The sequence below is a fragment of the Pelobates fuscus genome, chromosome 2 (genome assembly GCF_036172605.1).
Source record: "Pelobates fuscus isolate aPelFus1 chromosome 2, aPelFus1.pri, whole genome shotgun sequence".
Taxonomy (NCBI): domain Eukaryota; kingdom Metazoa; phylum Chordata; class Amphibia; order Anura; family Pelobatidae; genus Pelobates; species Pelobates fuscus.
The window spans coordinates 130,005,700-130,022,805 of NC_086318.1; positions in this window are offsets into that span (position 1 = coordinate 130,005,700).

A 17,106-nucleotide genomic window follows, 5' to 3' on the forward strand; every position below is an offset into this window, starting at 1 on the left:
TCCATTGTCAGTATTAATAATGTAAAATAATGAGTGATGCTATCTGTTCTCATCGATATACTGAGTTCACCAGACACTGAAGACCAGCTCTATACAGAAACTAAAATAAAATAAAAACTTTGAGCTAAATAACCTCCAATGGCCTTAGTGCTTAGTTTTTTAAAATATACCTTTTATGTTATTGATTTTCATTCAAGTCCCTAGTGTGTGCTAGCAAGAAAGGCCATATAACAAGCAGACAGAATTCTACTCTGAGAAGAGAATCTTATCTCACTGTACATTCTCAAAGGACACTGTATCAAGATGAGCTGCTACAGATTTCAAATTCTCTTCAAACTAAATTGAACCATGAGAACATCTTGCAAACGGCTCTGAGTAGCTATTAGGAATGCAGTCTGGTTTTCCGAAATCTTTCTAAATTGCTATTGAATAAGAACAGAATGCTATAATAAATGTCTTTCCAACCATTTCTTGATTTTTTGATCTATTGGAACATAATTTAAAAAAAAATGGTTAGACAAATCCTGGTATTTAGAAACCATTTATTTTAAAAATTTTACTTTTCAGATCCCTTCCCTATCTCAAAATCCTGCTCCCACCAAGGTAAAACACGAAAGGGTGCAAAACAAGAGGATAAAATAATAGTGCAAAATCACACATGATTGATCACTTACACTTATATATTTTTTCTATTAGTATTTGCATTGTTTTATTTTACTTCATTAAAGGTTAAGTTTTAGCATTGCAGCAAGGTAGGGGTGTCCAGTCCTGGTCGACCTGGACAGAGATTAGGAGTGCCCTATTTCTCTCCAGTTCCTCCTCGTTTATATCTTTCTTTAATTACGTATGTAAGGGTTACCCCCTTGTTTTGGACTCCCCTGGACACACTTATAGTCTGGTTGCCGTTTGGCAACTGACTTTCTGTTCTTTTTTTCTTCAAAATCACACATGCCAAATCCATATGCAAGATAAAAGTTAGCTGATGGACCTACAGGTACACACACTTTACTTATCTACAATATAGTCCGTAGTAACCTATACAAATGGAATAAAGGTTGTAGGAAATAGAACGAACTTTGGTTGTAGTAAAATATTTTTAAAATCGGGTAAGTTATCCCACATGGTAATATCAGATTGTGGCAATTGGACTCTAAAACTACATCATCACACAAAATATCAACAAGCTTCTTTCTCCACAATGTAGTAATGACCAATTGCTAAAATGAACATATATTTCCTTTGAAAGATTCTTGTTAGCAACCTCACAAGTATGCTAATCTAAGTATTATAACGTTTATTATTGTGCAGAATATAAATAAATCCGTAGTTGGGTTACTTAAGTGCAAATTTAAAAAATCACAACCTGGAAGAGTCAAGTATAAAACATTCTTTGCAAAGCATCAGTTTCCGACAACTTGACCTTGAGCAATTAACCATGTATCTTACGTTTCTGAGACTGGGGTTAAAAAGTCAAGAGTCAGGGTCATGTTATGAAGGTATACACATGATTCAGATATTCTAGTCTTTTTCTGGTGAACGATGTCAAAGAATCTGTGCTTAGAAGAGCTGCATATTTTTTTTGCCTTCTTTTGGATCAACAGCAAAAACATATGTGAGGAAGACTGAACTTGATGGACGCAAGTCTCTTTTCAGCTATGTAACTATGTAACTATGTAATATGCAATATGACAAGGTCTACTGCAGTAAATTATGAAACTCAAACAATTTAAATTGATTCTACATGTGTCAGTGTATGTATGTGTATGCAGTGTATGTATGTGTAGAGTGTGTAAATATGTGCATATATCAGAGTGTGTAGATGCATGTGTATGTATGTGTAAATGTGTGCATGTATTTGTGTGTGTGTGTCCCCAATATGGCAATGTCAGATGTGAGTGTGATAAAGTATGGGAAATGCCATGATAATGTGGCAATATATACAATATAAGTAAGGATATATATACTTTTATGTATTAATTATTGCTATATATCATACCCCTCTATCAAATTAACTCGTTCTTCCTATATATATAGTGCTAATGACAGATGTTTGCAATGTACTAGCTTGTATTACAATTAACCACTATCTTATTACAATCTGGTCAACCAAATTGTGTTAATTCGATTGAAATGAATTTGCAGGAAGAGTGATAACAGTTTTTTTTTTTTTTTTTTGCATGTTTCGATATTTTGGTTACATCAGCGTTTGGGTTACTACTAAACAGCTGAAATGCAGGCTACATACATACACTGCTTTCAAAAGCCAGACATTAATAATTCATGTGAACAATGTCCAGATTTAACAGTCCAAATGCCCTATGATTATTTTGCCATTCGGGCTATTTGGTGAGCAACCCTGAGATATTACCCCAACTATAGTTCATAGTTGATTGTGTCACATAAATATGATCTTGGCATAGTGATCATTTCCATGAATCCATTTGGATTTACTTGTTTTGAATTACTTGTACACTTCATATATTTTGAATCCACAAACAAAAATCATGAAATTCTACCATTGACATGTCATGTTATCTACTACTCAAGGTACTATGTTATATGAAATATTTATTTTATCATATATGTTACCAGGACTCTTAACCTTTTTATATATACTCACTCCCACATTTATTTGAAAAAAACATAACTTATTTTGACAATTCACATCACTTCTAACTATATTTCAGTATATTTTAGACCTTTTGTTCATGTAACATGAATGCAAAGCCTAGATTTTAATCGGACTGTTAAATAATTACTGAATATCTGCGCAACTGCAATTTTACCATGGCAACAATACGTTTGCTATGAAAAAATGACATTATCCAGCTGATCTTTACATTGTCTGGTAGAGATTTAATTGACACACTTTTAACTTCTCATTTTATTCAAGCTGGTATATATTTTACGAAGTCTAGTCAAGTTCTTAAATGCTAGCAAAATGGTCAAGGAAAAAGTAAAATAAAGGAACAGTATATTGTTTGGAGTACAAACATGTATTCCTCACACTATAGTCCTGGAGTGGCTGTTTAGGAACCCCCCCCCCCCCCCAGGTCTCACCACAGCTGACCCTGCCTCCATACCTGAGATCATCAATCTTGATGACCACAGCCAATCCAATGCTTTCCCAAAGTAAGACATTGGGAGGCTCTTGGCATGCACAGCAAAACTTTGCACTGCGCCACTCAACATATCCTCACAGAGATGCATTCAATCGGTGCATCTCTATGGGGAATGTTCAGCGTCTTCATGCAGAGCATAAACACTAGGTTTTCTTTTTCTTATCTAATATAATTGTTGCATCTTAGATATGTATATAATACATATATTTAATGAAGATAAACAGTATTTTTATCTTAGTGCAGTACATTCCTCTTGAAATCAAACTATTGAAGGGAAATACTGCATGTTGAATAATAAAAGCAGATGTCTTCATTGATAAGAGGAAGCCCATGCTCTTGTAAGATACATATTGAATGAATTGGATATTGTGACGCTGTGCCATCAGTAATACCCTTTACAGAGAGAGACCATTGGCTTGCTAGGACTGGACTTGTATTATTGGACCATAGAGGTTAGTGTCATGATTGTGGAAATGGAAATTGGTATTGAGTACTACCAATTTTGTTCAGAGATAGTCTAACTTCATGCATGTAATGATTCAGCTCATCAGCATTTCTTCCACTGGAAAAGATTTGGAAAAACAAATCAAATGAACCAAAAGGGAATGGAAGCGGGACAATCCGTGAACTTTAAATTATACACATAATATAAATAGTCATCATTCGGTTCATAGGTTAAGTGATAAAAAGTATCCAATTATAGGAAAAAGAAGAGAAGCAGTAATAAATATATTTGAATATAGATTTCTCAATTGGTTACTTCTCACTTAATCTGGGAATAAAATAATTATTTATTTAGTGGCTGTCCCCTAGACATCATTCATCTTGTTCCCATCATTCATCTTCTTTTTAGTGCCATAGGTGAAACTCCAAGTGGCGAATCAAATGTACATGCACATCCAATGCGCTAGTAGTTTCTTTTATGATTAGTCTATATGAAGGTTTGGAAATTTGGACTATCATTTCATTGACCCAAATTTGGATGAATTGCAGTTCGTAACAAAACAAATTTCTAAGTATAGGATCATTTTGGGAGGGACAGCAGAGGAGCACATCTAGGATGGGGATAAGAGACAAGGGCCATTAAAAATCCAAATCCGTTGGGCTGATAACAGGGCCGGATTAACATAGGGGCTAATGGAGCTGCAGCTCCAGGCCCAGGCCCATGGAATAGGCCCATTGTAAAAAAAAAAAAAAAAAAAAATATATATTTTTTTTTTACAGACTACTCTTAGGTTTACCACCTGACTGGTATTTTAAGGCACAGCTGGTATTGGAGGCTGCCTGGCCATGACGGTATTGCAGTAATACCGGCAATACAAATGCAAATATTTTTCTCCGTATAAACAGAGATTATTTTGCAATACCAGCACCGGCCAGTAGGGGTCACTGTGTATGGAGAGAGGCAGGGATAGGATGTTACAGCATCTCCCTGCCTCTCTCTATTCACTGATCTGCGGGGGAGCAGCTTCACAGACAGCAGCTCCCAGCCTGCAGAGACAGACTACAGCTCAGGTATGTGAAGGATGGGGGGAAAGGCAGCAGGTAGACATGGGGACACTGGTAGACGTGGGGACACTGAGATACATGGGGACACAGACACATGGGGATGCTGTGAGACATAGGGAGACACATTGGGACACGGAGACACTAGGGACACATGTCTCCCAGTGTCCCCATATCTCCCAGCCAGTGTCCCTAGTGTCTGTGTCCCCATGGCTCTGGGTGTCCCCTGGTCTCCAAGTATCTGTTTCACCATGTCTCTGTATCCCCATGTCTCTCAGTGTCCCCATGTCTCCCAGCCAGTGTCTCAGTGTCCCCATGTCTCCCAGTGTCCCTATGTCTCCCAGCTAGTGTCCCTAGTGTCTGTGTCCCCATGTCTCCCAGTGTCTGTGTCTCTGTGTCCTTAGTGTCCCCATGTCTCCCAGTGTCCCCAAATGTCTCAGTGTCCCCATGTCGCCCAGTATCCCCATGTCTCCCAGTGTCCCCAAGTGTCTGTGTCCCCATGCCTCCCAGCCAGTGTCCCTAGTGTATGTGTCCCTATGTATCTCAGTGTCCCTAGTGTCTTAGTTTCCCCAAATGTCTCTGTCACCATGGCTCCCAGTGTCCCTTAGTCTCCCTGTCTCTGTGTCCCCATGTCTCCCAGTGTCCCCATGTCTATGTCCACAAGTGCCTCATGTATCCCAGTGTCCCCAAGTGTCTGTGTCCCCATGCCTCCCAGCCAGTGTCCCTAGTGTCTATGTCCCCATGTCTCTCAGTGTCCCTAGTGTCTTAGTTTCCCTAAATGTTTGTGTCCCCATGGCTCCCACTGTCCCCTAGTCTCCCAGTATCTGTGTCCCCATGTCTGTCAGTGTCCCCATGACTTCCAGCTAGTGTCTCAGTGACCCATGTCTCCCAGCCAGTGTCCCTAGTGTCTCAGTGTCCCTATGTCTCCCAGTGTCTGTGTCCCCATGTCTCTGTGTCCTTAGTGTCCCCATGTCTCCCAGTGTCCCCATGTCTATGTCCACAAGTGCCCCATGTCTCCCAGTGTCCCCAAATGTCTGTGTCGCCATGTCTCCCAGTGTCCCCATGTCTATGTCCACGAGTGCCCCATGTCTCCCAGTGTCCCCATGCCTCCCAGCCAGTGTCCCTAGTGTCTGTGTCCCCATGTCTCCTAGTGTCTGTGTCCCTAGTTTCTGTCTCCTCATTTCTCCCAGTGTCCCCAAATGTCTGTGTCCTCTTGTCTCCCAGTGTCCCCATGTCTGTATTCACAAGTGCCCCCATGTCTCTCAGTGTCCCCAGGTCTCTGTGTCCCCATGTCTCTCAGTGTCCCCTAGTATCCTAGGACACACTGAGACATGGGGACACTGGGAGAAATGGGGACACAGACACTGGGAGACTAGGGGACTGGGTGACATGGGGACATTGACACTGTGATACATAGGGACACTGATGCCAGGCTGGCCTTCCAATTCTTTGGACAGACATGCTCCCTTTTTGGGCATGTTCGCCCCTTTTGGCAGTTCTGGTCACGTGATTCGCGTCAGTGGCGCACCCTTTTACCCCGCCCATGGATACTGCTGTTATGGGATATGGATTTACTTGAAAGATGAAAGCATTAATTAGATAAAGAGATTAGCATAGAGTATGTGTTTTCTTATAGCTGCATCCTTTGAGTTTACCTCCAACACCAACTCCATCAGATACATGACTCTTGAGAGGTATGACTGTTTTAGTGTTTTTGGTCGATAAGTTTCTGTAATTATGCCCCATCATAATTGTCAGCACCAGGCCCACTGGGCTCTTAATCTGGCCCTGGCTGATAATAAGATAATGTACAGATATATGTACAGTTCTACAGAGTATGTTGGTACAACATAAAAATAATTATTCTTATCAGTATATAACAAAGAATTGCATAACAAAATCAATCATACCAACTAAGCATAACTGAGAATGTCAATAGATGAATTTTGATTGCAGATACCGTCAGCCCTGCTCTACCCATGCTACAATCCAATGCCTGCATACAACAATGTATTCAGTCTGTCTATAATTCAGAATCTTGGGAAATCCAACATTCTGCAATAGATAATTAAATTATATATTCTTGGAAATAGAAACACATATTATGTAATGTAGCATCTAATTATTTACACAAAGTTTCATTTGATGTGATGCAGGATCCAATCATCATACAAATACAAGAACTCAGCAGAAAAACATCTAGTTTTGCTTTTTCTTAGAAGAATATGAATAATGTCATAAATTAAGGGCATCTGTGATGAAAAACATGAGCTCTGAATACGTTTATCTCCGACACATGGCATCCACATGATTTCCTCTGCAGATGTGAAGCAAATTGGTCCTGTAAACAAATTACAAACAAGCGAACATACAGAATGTTTGGCAAAACTGCAGTAAAAATTTAATATGCTACAAATTTAACATTGAGACAGTCACATGTTCAATCCACGTTCATGTTTGAATAGGTTTTGGATTTACAGGCATAGTCTACTGCTATCTATCACAAATATCTTATTTGCAATGTAATGAGAATACTTTCTGAGGCTGACGCTCTCTAATTGCATTCGTTACTGGTTCATGGTACCGTGCTGTAGAATTATCATCACCAATAACTTGGCAGCTGATTTTACAGCTATAAAGCTGAATAGGATTATATGCTTCATGTACATTCTATGGTTAATTGATTTTATTCTAAACCTGGAAACAGGGATTGAGCAATATTTTGTTCGCGTATTTTGATTGCAAATTCATTTCATTTTGCTGCCTTCTAGTCGATGCTGGATAGAGCCTCAAGACCATGACGAGATAGGCTATAACAGGCCTGATTTATGGCATTGTTCTTGTAACAATATGTAATTGTCTAATTTATTGTTTCCCCCTTTATATTGTAAATATTGTAAAGCACTGTGGAATAAGTTGGTGCTATATAAATTCCAATAATAATAATGACCCTGTGTGTAATGGATCCCCTATACTCTAACAGAGTATATCCGTTGAAGTCTTCCAAGACCCGAAGTGAAGCAGTGATTATAACTTTGAGCTACCCCAAACATCAGCCTAGACTTGATGAAGGGTACAAATTACATAGTTACATAGTTGCATAGTTACATAGCTGAAAAGAGACTTGCGTCCATCAAGTTCAGCCTTCCTCACATATGTTTTTTGCTGTTGATCCAAAAGAAGGCAAAAAAAAACCCAGTTTGAAGCACTTCCAATTTTGCAACAAGCTAGGAAAAAAATTCCTTCTTGACCCCAGAATGGCAGTCAGATTTATCCTTGGATCAAGCAGTTATTACCCTACATTGAAAGATTATATCCTTGAATATTCTGTTTTTGCAAGTATGCATCTAGTAGCTGTTTGAACATCTGTATGGACTCTGATAAAACCACTTCTTCAGGCAGAGAATTCCACATCCTGATTGTTCTTACAGTAAAAAAAACCATTCCTTTGCCTTAGACAAAATGAACTTGTTTATTATGGCTAAGTTGCCTGCTTATATATGCTCCACACAATACAATGCAAGCCCCTCCCAAAGATCCCTGTGCCTATTTCACAGGAGCAGAGAGGCAAACATAAAAATCTAAAACATAAAAATACCCCAAAACATCATAAAAATATATAATAACCCCACAAAAAAATACATCCAAATAGCCCTGATCTGAGCTCCCAAGTTCTTTAAATAGCGCTCAGATCCATGAAGTGTGGGGGAAACGCCAACATGTTAAAGTTTGGACCGTGGTCCTATGCCCAAAACAGTTCCAGGGCATTTGGTGCTTTGGCCGGTCAACTTTTGGGATCTCCTGCGGCCGCAATACAGGGGGCTCCACCTGAGTCTTGGGTAGCTTTTGTTCCCCTTGGTCTCAGGCACCTTCCTTTCAAAAAGTCATTCAAAACCGCACGGTCACCTCATGCCAAAAACAGTTCCATAACATTTGCAGCTAAATCCTGCTTAGGTGACCGGGAACCCATGAAGCCCTCATGTCAAATTTAGTTCCATGAATGTGTAGTTTACAGAATACAATAGTGATGTGGAAAATGGTAAAGCAGTTGATATATATACTTTGTAAGATAAATTATTGGACACCTGGCACTGAGTGTGGTTATGGTAGATGGGTTAATATATATATATATATATATATATAATTTGAAGAGTATGGTACTGGGTGGATAAGTGTGGATATGGATATGTGTGTGGTGTGGAGTGTAAGCCAGGTAATATGTGTAGTGTTTAGAATATGTGGAGTGAAAAGTTGAGAATGGACACTATACCATGACAGCTCTTGGTGTGATGTTTACAATGATGCAGTGGTCCCCACGTCCATCCTGTTATCAACTGATCAACTGAAGCTGAAAAGGGATGGAGTGGGGGTTTCTCAGACAGATTCTGGAGTGGACTGGCTTGAAGCCCTCTATGTTGAAGTGGATATTCTCTATTTATGATGCACTGACAGTGACAGCCATGGTGCGTTCTAATGCCTGCCTCTTTATGGATTTCCCCCTCAGGAACGGCATTAGGCAGGGCTATCCACTATCCTCTATTTTATTTGTCCTGTCACTGGAAGCTCTATCGTCTGAACTAAGGGCAAGTGACGGGGTGGGGGCATGCTGACTGGCCCCACACATCATGCCTTTGCCGATGACCTGTTGTTTTTCATGTTGAATCCAACTTCCTTGATGGAAAAGCATCCTTTCTTGCTTATTGATTACTTATTGCAGACTGTTCCTATATCATTACCAACATATTTTTTCAAGTCCCTGTAACAAATGTTTGTAGGTTTCGTGTGGACTCATAAGAGACCTAGACTCAAATATGACATATTGAATATAAAAAGATGGGGGTAGATGAGGTGTGAGGCTCCCCATATGGAGTACTATTACAATGTGGCCCGTTTAACCAGAATAGTGTACTGGGCAAGAAACTTACACAATAGTGTATGGATTTCTGCAGTGCAGACGTGTTACATTCCCATGGCTGAATTCTGTTGATTGCCTTGAATGTTTCAGTACTAATCCACTGATAGGAACTAGGCTACAACATTTTGACGTGCTTATAAATTTGCTACACATTTCTTCATGGGTGGTTTGAGCTTCCCATTTAATAGTGTAGGGTGCCCTTACAGAGATGGAAACTCTGGCACATACAGATACACCTGCGTGGTCCATGATGTTGAGTTACTACCAATTACGATACTACTTGACTAAGATCCAAAACCCTCACCTACTGTGGAGGAAACAAACTCCTCTAGAAATAATATGCTCATCTTCTGAGAGAATCCCACATTTGATATCACACCTATATAATTGATTTATCTCACAGGTCAAACCAACATTGCTAACATATACCGCTCAGTGGGAACGTGAGTTGGTGATCTCCTTTGCCCCAGCTCAGTGGCAAACAATCTTTATATATGTCTACATATGCTCAGTCTCCTCTCAACAGCAGGAGACTGCAGTTAAGTTGGTGTCAAGATGGTATTTAACACCTGTGCTTCTCCACTGTTTGTTTCAACGGGAGTGGATCAGTGCTGAAGAGGTGGAGACAAGAGAGGGACTTACATCAATATTTGGCGGTCGTACTCCAAATAATCATTCTTCTGGAAAACCATTCAAACTATTATCTCTCATGTATCAGACACAGAGATTACTATAGGAGCGACTTTTATTTTATTACATCACACTGAGTACTCTACTAAGAAACATAAACATTTGATTGTATGATACTTAATGTATGCCAATTGGGCCCTGATACCACTGCATTGGAGGAGTGATGCTCCACTGAAGGTGGGAGAATTGCAAAGTAAAGTGTAGGAGACTAGAGCGGCAGAAATGATGGTGGCTTCCTCTCAGTGTAACTTGGACAGAGTAGCTCTGATATGGTATCAGTGGGAATCCTTTATTGAATTGGAGGTTTACAAAGCAACGAATCCAACTACAGGAGACTATCTGCCATATACATTCCTACCCTAGAGTCATTTGCTTCAGTTGCTTTTTTTTCAGGATTTTCCCTTGCCACCTGCAATCACTGCCCGGGATGCACTAGCAAATATCTGTAGGAACACTGTAACTCCTGATAGGCTAGAGCCTATTTGGCTCTGGCAGCCTTGAGTGCTGTGCATGTAACATGTGCCAAAGGTTGCTGACTCCTGATGTAGAAAATGTATTTTAAAACATGGCATGCTAACTTTTGCTATTGTGTCAATGTTTCTCTTAACTTGAAAATTCTATGCTACAGACCCAGCACATTAAATTGCTAGTTTATTTAAACACTAAATCAATAATACATTGTATCAATTTACATTTCTGTCAGCTGAAACAAAATATAGATATTTTCCTACATTTTATTGTCAAAACGTATCTCTCGACCAGGTTTATAATCTGTTGTAAAACCTCAAGAAACAAATATTCCCATTGTTAATGGAATTTAGCATATATAATATACTAAAATTAAAGATCTCATCACCCTCATCCCAACTGTAAATTCTGCTATGTGAAATTAACTACTAGATTCCTTTAGTAATTGAATATATTATGATAGTATCTAAAACTGACAGCACAGTTTAAACATTTATTCAGTGGACTACTCTCTAGCAGACATTTTAATTTGACAATGTAATGAAAAACAGGTGTGGCAGTTAAGTTTTCATCTCTGTTTAGAAATGGATATTCAAGCTCCCCTTAAATAATAATAAAGATATAGAGCAAAGTGATGGTAGGCATGAGGCCTTAAAAAGGTTATTCTAAGCATCATAACTGCTAAAGCATGCTGTAGTGGTAATGACGTCAGGAGCACCCTGGTGCCATTCCCCAGTAATATTTTGCTGCTCACCTTGGTCCTGCTGGATGCCAAGGCTCCAGGTATGGCTGCTCCTGCCAAGCTACAGAAACCAAATGTCAATCTTGCGTATAACTCATTGGCTGAGGGCATCAGCTGATTGGACTCAGTCAATGAATGAACATCTGTGCAAAGAAATATGCACAGAACTGACATTAGCCAGCCCGGAACTCATGGCTAATGATGTACTAATGACATTATCAGTATATCTGTGTACTTGCAGAGTATCATACTGAAAGGCTGCACATACAGGCCCCAAGCACCATGGCCACTTCATTGAAGTGGTCATGGTGCTTGAAATAATCCTTTACTGAAGGAGGAACCCTTTTAATTAGTTGCAATGCTAAGGCAATCCTCTCATGCATGTAAAGGGTTACAGCAAGCACCATAGCCATTCCTGCTTGGTGAAGTGGTTATAAAGGAAGGCCTCTGTGTGTGCAGTCTTCTGCTTGAGAGTTCCAGTGGGCTATTTCAATTTTGTGCAACTTTTGCCTTTGTTGTTATCATGAATAGCATTCTGATGACAAACACACACATTTTTCACTTGCAGATAGCATGCTGTATTGTTGTTCTGCACCCAATGGGTGTGCATGCTGTATGATTCCAGGGACCCTGGTATTAAAATAGGCTGGACCAGTGAGGAAGATGTTTGAACTCTGATGTGCAGGGGCCCATATATCAGGGCAGCACTGGGAGATGAATTACTCAGCTGTTCCCAAGATTAGTGGGAGTTAGACAGTAACTGATATTTGCAGTTATCTCAATTAATTTAGTTTTCTCCCATTACTGATGTGCTGGGAGAGAAGCTGAGAAACACAGACAGTGCAATTCTGTCCCCAACTCCTCTCCTGGCATATAACTGACGAAGAGTCACAATTAAAACAGGTAGGCACACTTAATATGCTAATAAAGAATGCTAATAAAGAACAGAAAATAACAACTAAACTCGGGTGCTCACTCGTATAAGGCCGTATTCCAAACAGGCCAAAAGAGTTACATTTATTGCTTGAACAAAGAGCACAACCACAAAAGTATATAGAAAAAGATGTTTATTACATGGGTCAAAATAATAGGCTCTCATAAACAGTATCAATGCATAAAAAGACAATAAATGTCCAATAAAGAATACAATGCAATATCTATAACTTCTTAAGTTGCATACAAGCAAACTACATATGCATAAAAAATTATATATGAGTATACAAGACAGCTATATGAGATGCCAAATTCAATAACCAGCCAAAAAATGATAAACTACACAAAAATAAAGACAACATCCCGGACCTAGTGATAAGAAGGACAAGAGTCAACCAATACACCCCCAACGTTTCGGCAGAATGCCTTTATCAAGGGAGCCTGTACTGAAGGAGTGAACACCACCCTTATATACCTCTAGACAAAAAATAAAACGGAAAACACCTGAAGGAATGGGTGGCCACCCATCAAGATTGAGATCCTCCCAACCATAAACAGCTGTTACTTATGGTTACCAAGGAAATCAATTAACAAAACATAAACAGAAAAATAAATGAGAAGTTTGTAGATCCCTCTCAAAATTAGAACTAAGTCCACAAAGCTGGATATCACATAAAGTGTCTGTATATGAAATAACATAAGTCTGTATAATAAACACAAAGCCTCATCTAGCAGTAGAGGCATATGTGAGAACTTGTAAAAAATAGCTTATACTCGAGTATATACGGTAAGTAAATAAGCAAATTAGGAGACAATCCAGGGTTTTTTTAGGAAAGCACATGAAAAGCAAACTACTACTTTATTATTTTCTTTTTATATTTATTTTATTTATTTGAAAAGAACATTTTTACAGACATAATATACATTCAAACAGAATTTGTAGCACATTATAATTATTGATATTAATCAATGCAGACATAGTCTCATCTAATATATGGTATTTAGTATATATTAACTTGAACAGAGGTTATTCCATAGCATCCAGACATCAGGATATCAAGACAATAGAGCATACTTCATATCATAGGTCCATACTCTACCCACTTTTCTCTGACCATCTAGATTATGTCCGAGACTTTGTTACAAATAAAAACACACAAAATAAATAAATAGATAAAAAAAATAAAAAAACAATGGCTGAGACTCGACATAATAGATTATAGATAATAGATTAGCCCTATAGGATGTCCAGGGTAGCCACAATTTTGCATAGGACCAAAGACCTACACTAGAAAGAAGTTATGTTCCATTTTATATTGAAAATCTATTTGGTCCACAATCTCCTTCGAAGGTATAAGAGTTGAACTTTTCCAGGCACTTGCTATACATATTTTAACTGCAAAAAATATATGCGGAAGATGATAATTTTGACTCTTTTCCTAGGATGGAAATTCAATGTTGAAAAGAAACAGTTGAGGATAGATTTAATTTATCTCCTTCAATAAGGAGGTCATCCCCTCCCCCGACCAGCAAACTACTACTTTCAAAAGATCAATTGATCCCACATGACGCTAACCATGTGGGCATAAAATAAAACACTCTAGATCTCTATGGCTACCAAATGTAACAGGATCTTCAGTATTAAAACCATATTGAACAAGTGTTGGAATATCCTCAAAGAAAATCCAGTTCTAAGAAATCTGGTAAAGGAAAATGTAAATAATACAGATTCCACCCACATAAATCCATATCCTCAAATATCCTTCCATAGCTATACCAAAACAAAGATGAACAACACTTTTGACATCTGGCTAAAACATTTATGCCATAAATAGGCATGTGCAAATGCCCAATAAGTAGAAAAACCTTTATGTGATGGAAAAACTACATTGTACTGTTGCATTTCATATTTTATTATTATTATTTATTTATAATGTGCAAACCTTTTCCCACAGCCCTGTACAGTGGGTTCACAAGACATATGAATAATTTCAACACATGCGTTTGACTTGCAGGAAGTGGTAATGAGGCCCAGCTCAAATACACTTACAATACAAAGAGATGGGGTACGGATAACCTACAGGTAAAGGAAGAGTAGATTTTGTTTCAGTACGTGATTACAGTAAGAGTAAATGAAGATAAAACAGAGAGTATCAAAATATGTTACAAGGGGGAACAGCACTCACGTCATAGGATGCACAATGACCTGGTCCAACCAATACACAAAAAACAATAAATTCACGTTCCAGGAGGTTCTTTTCAACACAGTGTCTTTTTATTAAAGTGTTTTCAGAGTAAAAAGCAGCAACGATTCGACCATAATTGTGGTCTTTGTCAAGTTCTGAGTGAGACATGCTACATATATGGTGTGAGTGTCAGAATGTGCCGATATTTTGGAGGCTACCAAGTGACCAATGTTTATCAGAAGACTCCCATGACTCCAGCAGTTCACTTCAATCATGGATTGCTTAAACACTACAAACGTTTGGTAATTTTGAAGCTTTTAAATTCCTCATAGTTTATTGGCATTCTGTTTAGGACTAATAGCTCTATCACATCACAGCATATTTCAGCATCAATTTCTATGAAATTACATGAGTGTATTTGCCTAATGACGACACCTTGCTGAAGTTTAGCTTGGGTACTACCCATGCAATATTTAATGGTTGCCATATCGTAGATCGTTCATTGTGATTGTCCAAGATTTTTGATACTGTAATTTCACCACTTATGGAACTAACTGCTGTGTTTGTGTCCACCTAAATCTTGATGATATTATCTTTTCTGCTTGCTTATATTACATTGTAATTTTAAAAAAAATAAAACAATTAGTATACAAACTCTTTATTTTTAAATAGCACAATTCGTAGCTAATATTTCTGAACAATATGATATGTGACAGTACAGCTTTATATGAGCATGTATATGCAGACAACTCACACTTTATGAAATCAAACAGTACTCATTACAGTTTGAGGGTAAAACACTGGATGGATTCTAGAAGGTGGCAAGATGGAGCACAGAAAAGTAATCTTTTCTGATGTAGCAGAGCTCCAACACCCAGACTAGATAACTCCACCTAATTCTCCACGTAGCTGGAAGAAGCGCCGGTTAGTGATTATAACCCTTTCCTCCAGTAACTAATATATATTAATATTAAAATACACATAGAGACATAGTGTATGTGTATGTTTATATATATATATATATATATATATATATATATGATCTAAGTATATATAATTCACTTTTAAACTGTTTTTTTTTTAAACTTTTTTGAAACTTTATTACTGGCACTGGGGGGACTGCCTGGCATTCCAGCCAGTCCCCCTGCAGGCACTGCTGCGGACGGCTATTCTGTCCATGTGATCGTGACGTCATTGCGATCACATGGCCCGGGAAGGCCGGATCAGCCGCAGGGGGTATCCCCGCTGGCGAGCAGGTAAGTGCATAGGACGGCGTGGGCGTACTATGCTGCCACCCGACGTTTAGGCCCGGTTTCCCAAGGATGTCATAGTACGCCCGCTGTCCTTAAGGGGTTAAACAGCACTACACTGGCTTGTGCATGCTGAAGCCTAAAACATGAAACCTGTCTGTTCTCATTTATATATCCAGCATGGCATTCTGGGTAAATCGTGCAAACGATTTCTCAGAATTGCTGTAAATGAAATAGACTTTTCCTAATGTCTGGTTTGTGGTATGTAGGTGATGTATGGCAGTAAATAAAATAAACAAACAAAAATAATAATTACAGACCTTTTTGTCCTGATTAGATATTTTATACCAATGTTAAAGGACCACTATAGTGCCTGGAAAACATACTCGTTTTCCTGGCACTATAGTGCCCTGAGGGTGCCCTCACCCTCAGGGCCCCCCTCCCGACGGGCTCTAGGGGGAGGAAGGGGTTAAACTTACCTCTTTCTCCAGCGTCGGGCGGGGAACTCTCCTCCTCCTCTCCTCCTTCATAGTGACGTCATCGGCTGAATGCGCATGCGCGGCAGGAGCCGCGCGCGCATTCATTCAGTCCATAGGAAAGCATTCACAATGCTTTCCTATGGACGCTGGCGTCTTCTCACTGTGAAAATCACAGTTAGAAGCACGCAAGCGCCTCTAGCGGCTGTCAATGAGACAGCCATTAGAGGCTGGATTAACCCTATTATAAACATAGCAGTTTCTCTGAAACTGCTATGTTTATAGAAAAAAGGGTTAAACCTAGCTGGACGTAGTACCCAGACTACTTCATTAAGCTGAAGTGGTCTGGGTGCCTATAGTGGTCCTTTAAAATATATGAAATAAAATAAGTTACAGATCCAACATAAGCAAGGAATCCTAATGTTTTATAGAGCAATAGACACAAAGTGGCTTGAGAGTGGGTGTAACCAAAAACAGAACATAACGTACCTAGCATACAATGATATGTTCTCCCCCAGCAATTTAGGTTTGTTATAATGATAACAAAACACATTTTTATTTAGTGTTACCTCAACCAACCAAAACCAGTACATAATGCACATAACCTACAATGATGAGTTCTCCCCCAGCAATTTAGGATTGTTATAATGATAACAAAACACATTTTTATTTAGTGTTACCTCGACCAACCAAAACCAGTACATATTGCACATAACCTACAATGATGAGTTCTCCCCCTGCAATTTAAGTTTGTGACAATGAAAAACATTTTTACTTGGCATTAAATTGCAATATTGTAGAGTGCATTTTAAAGTAAA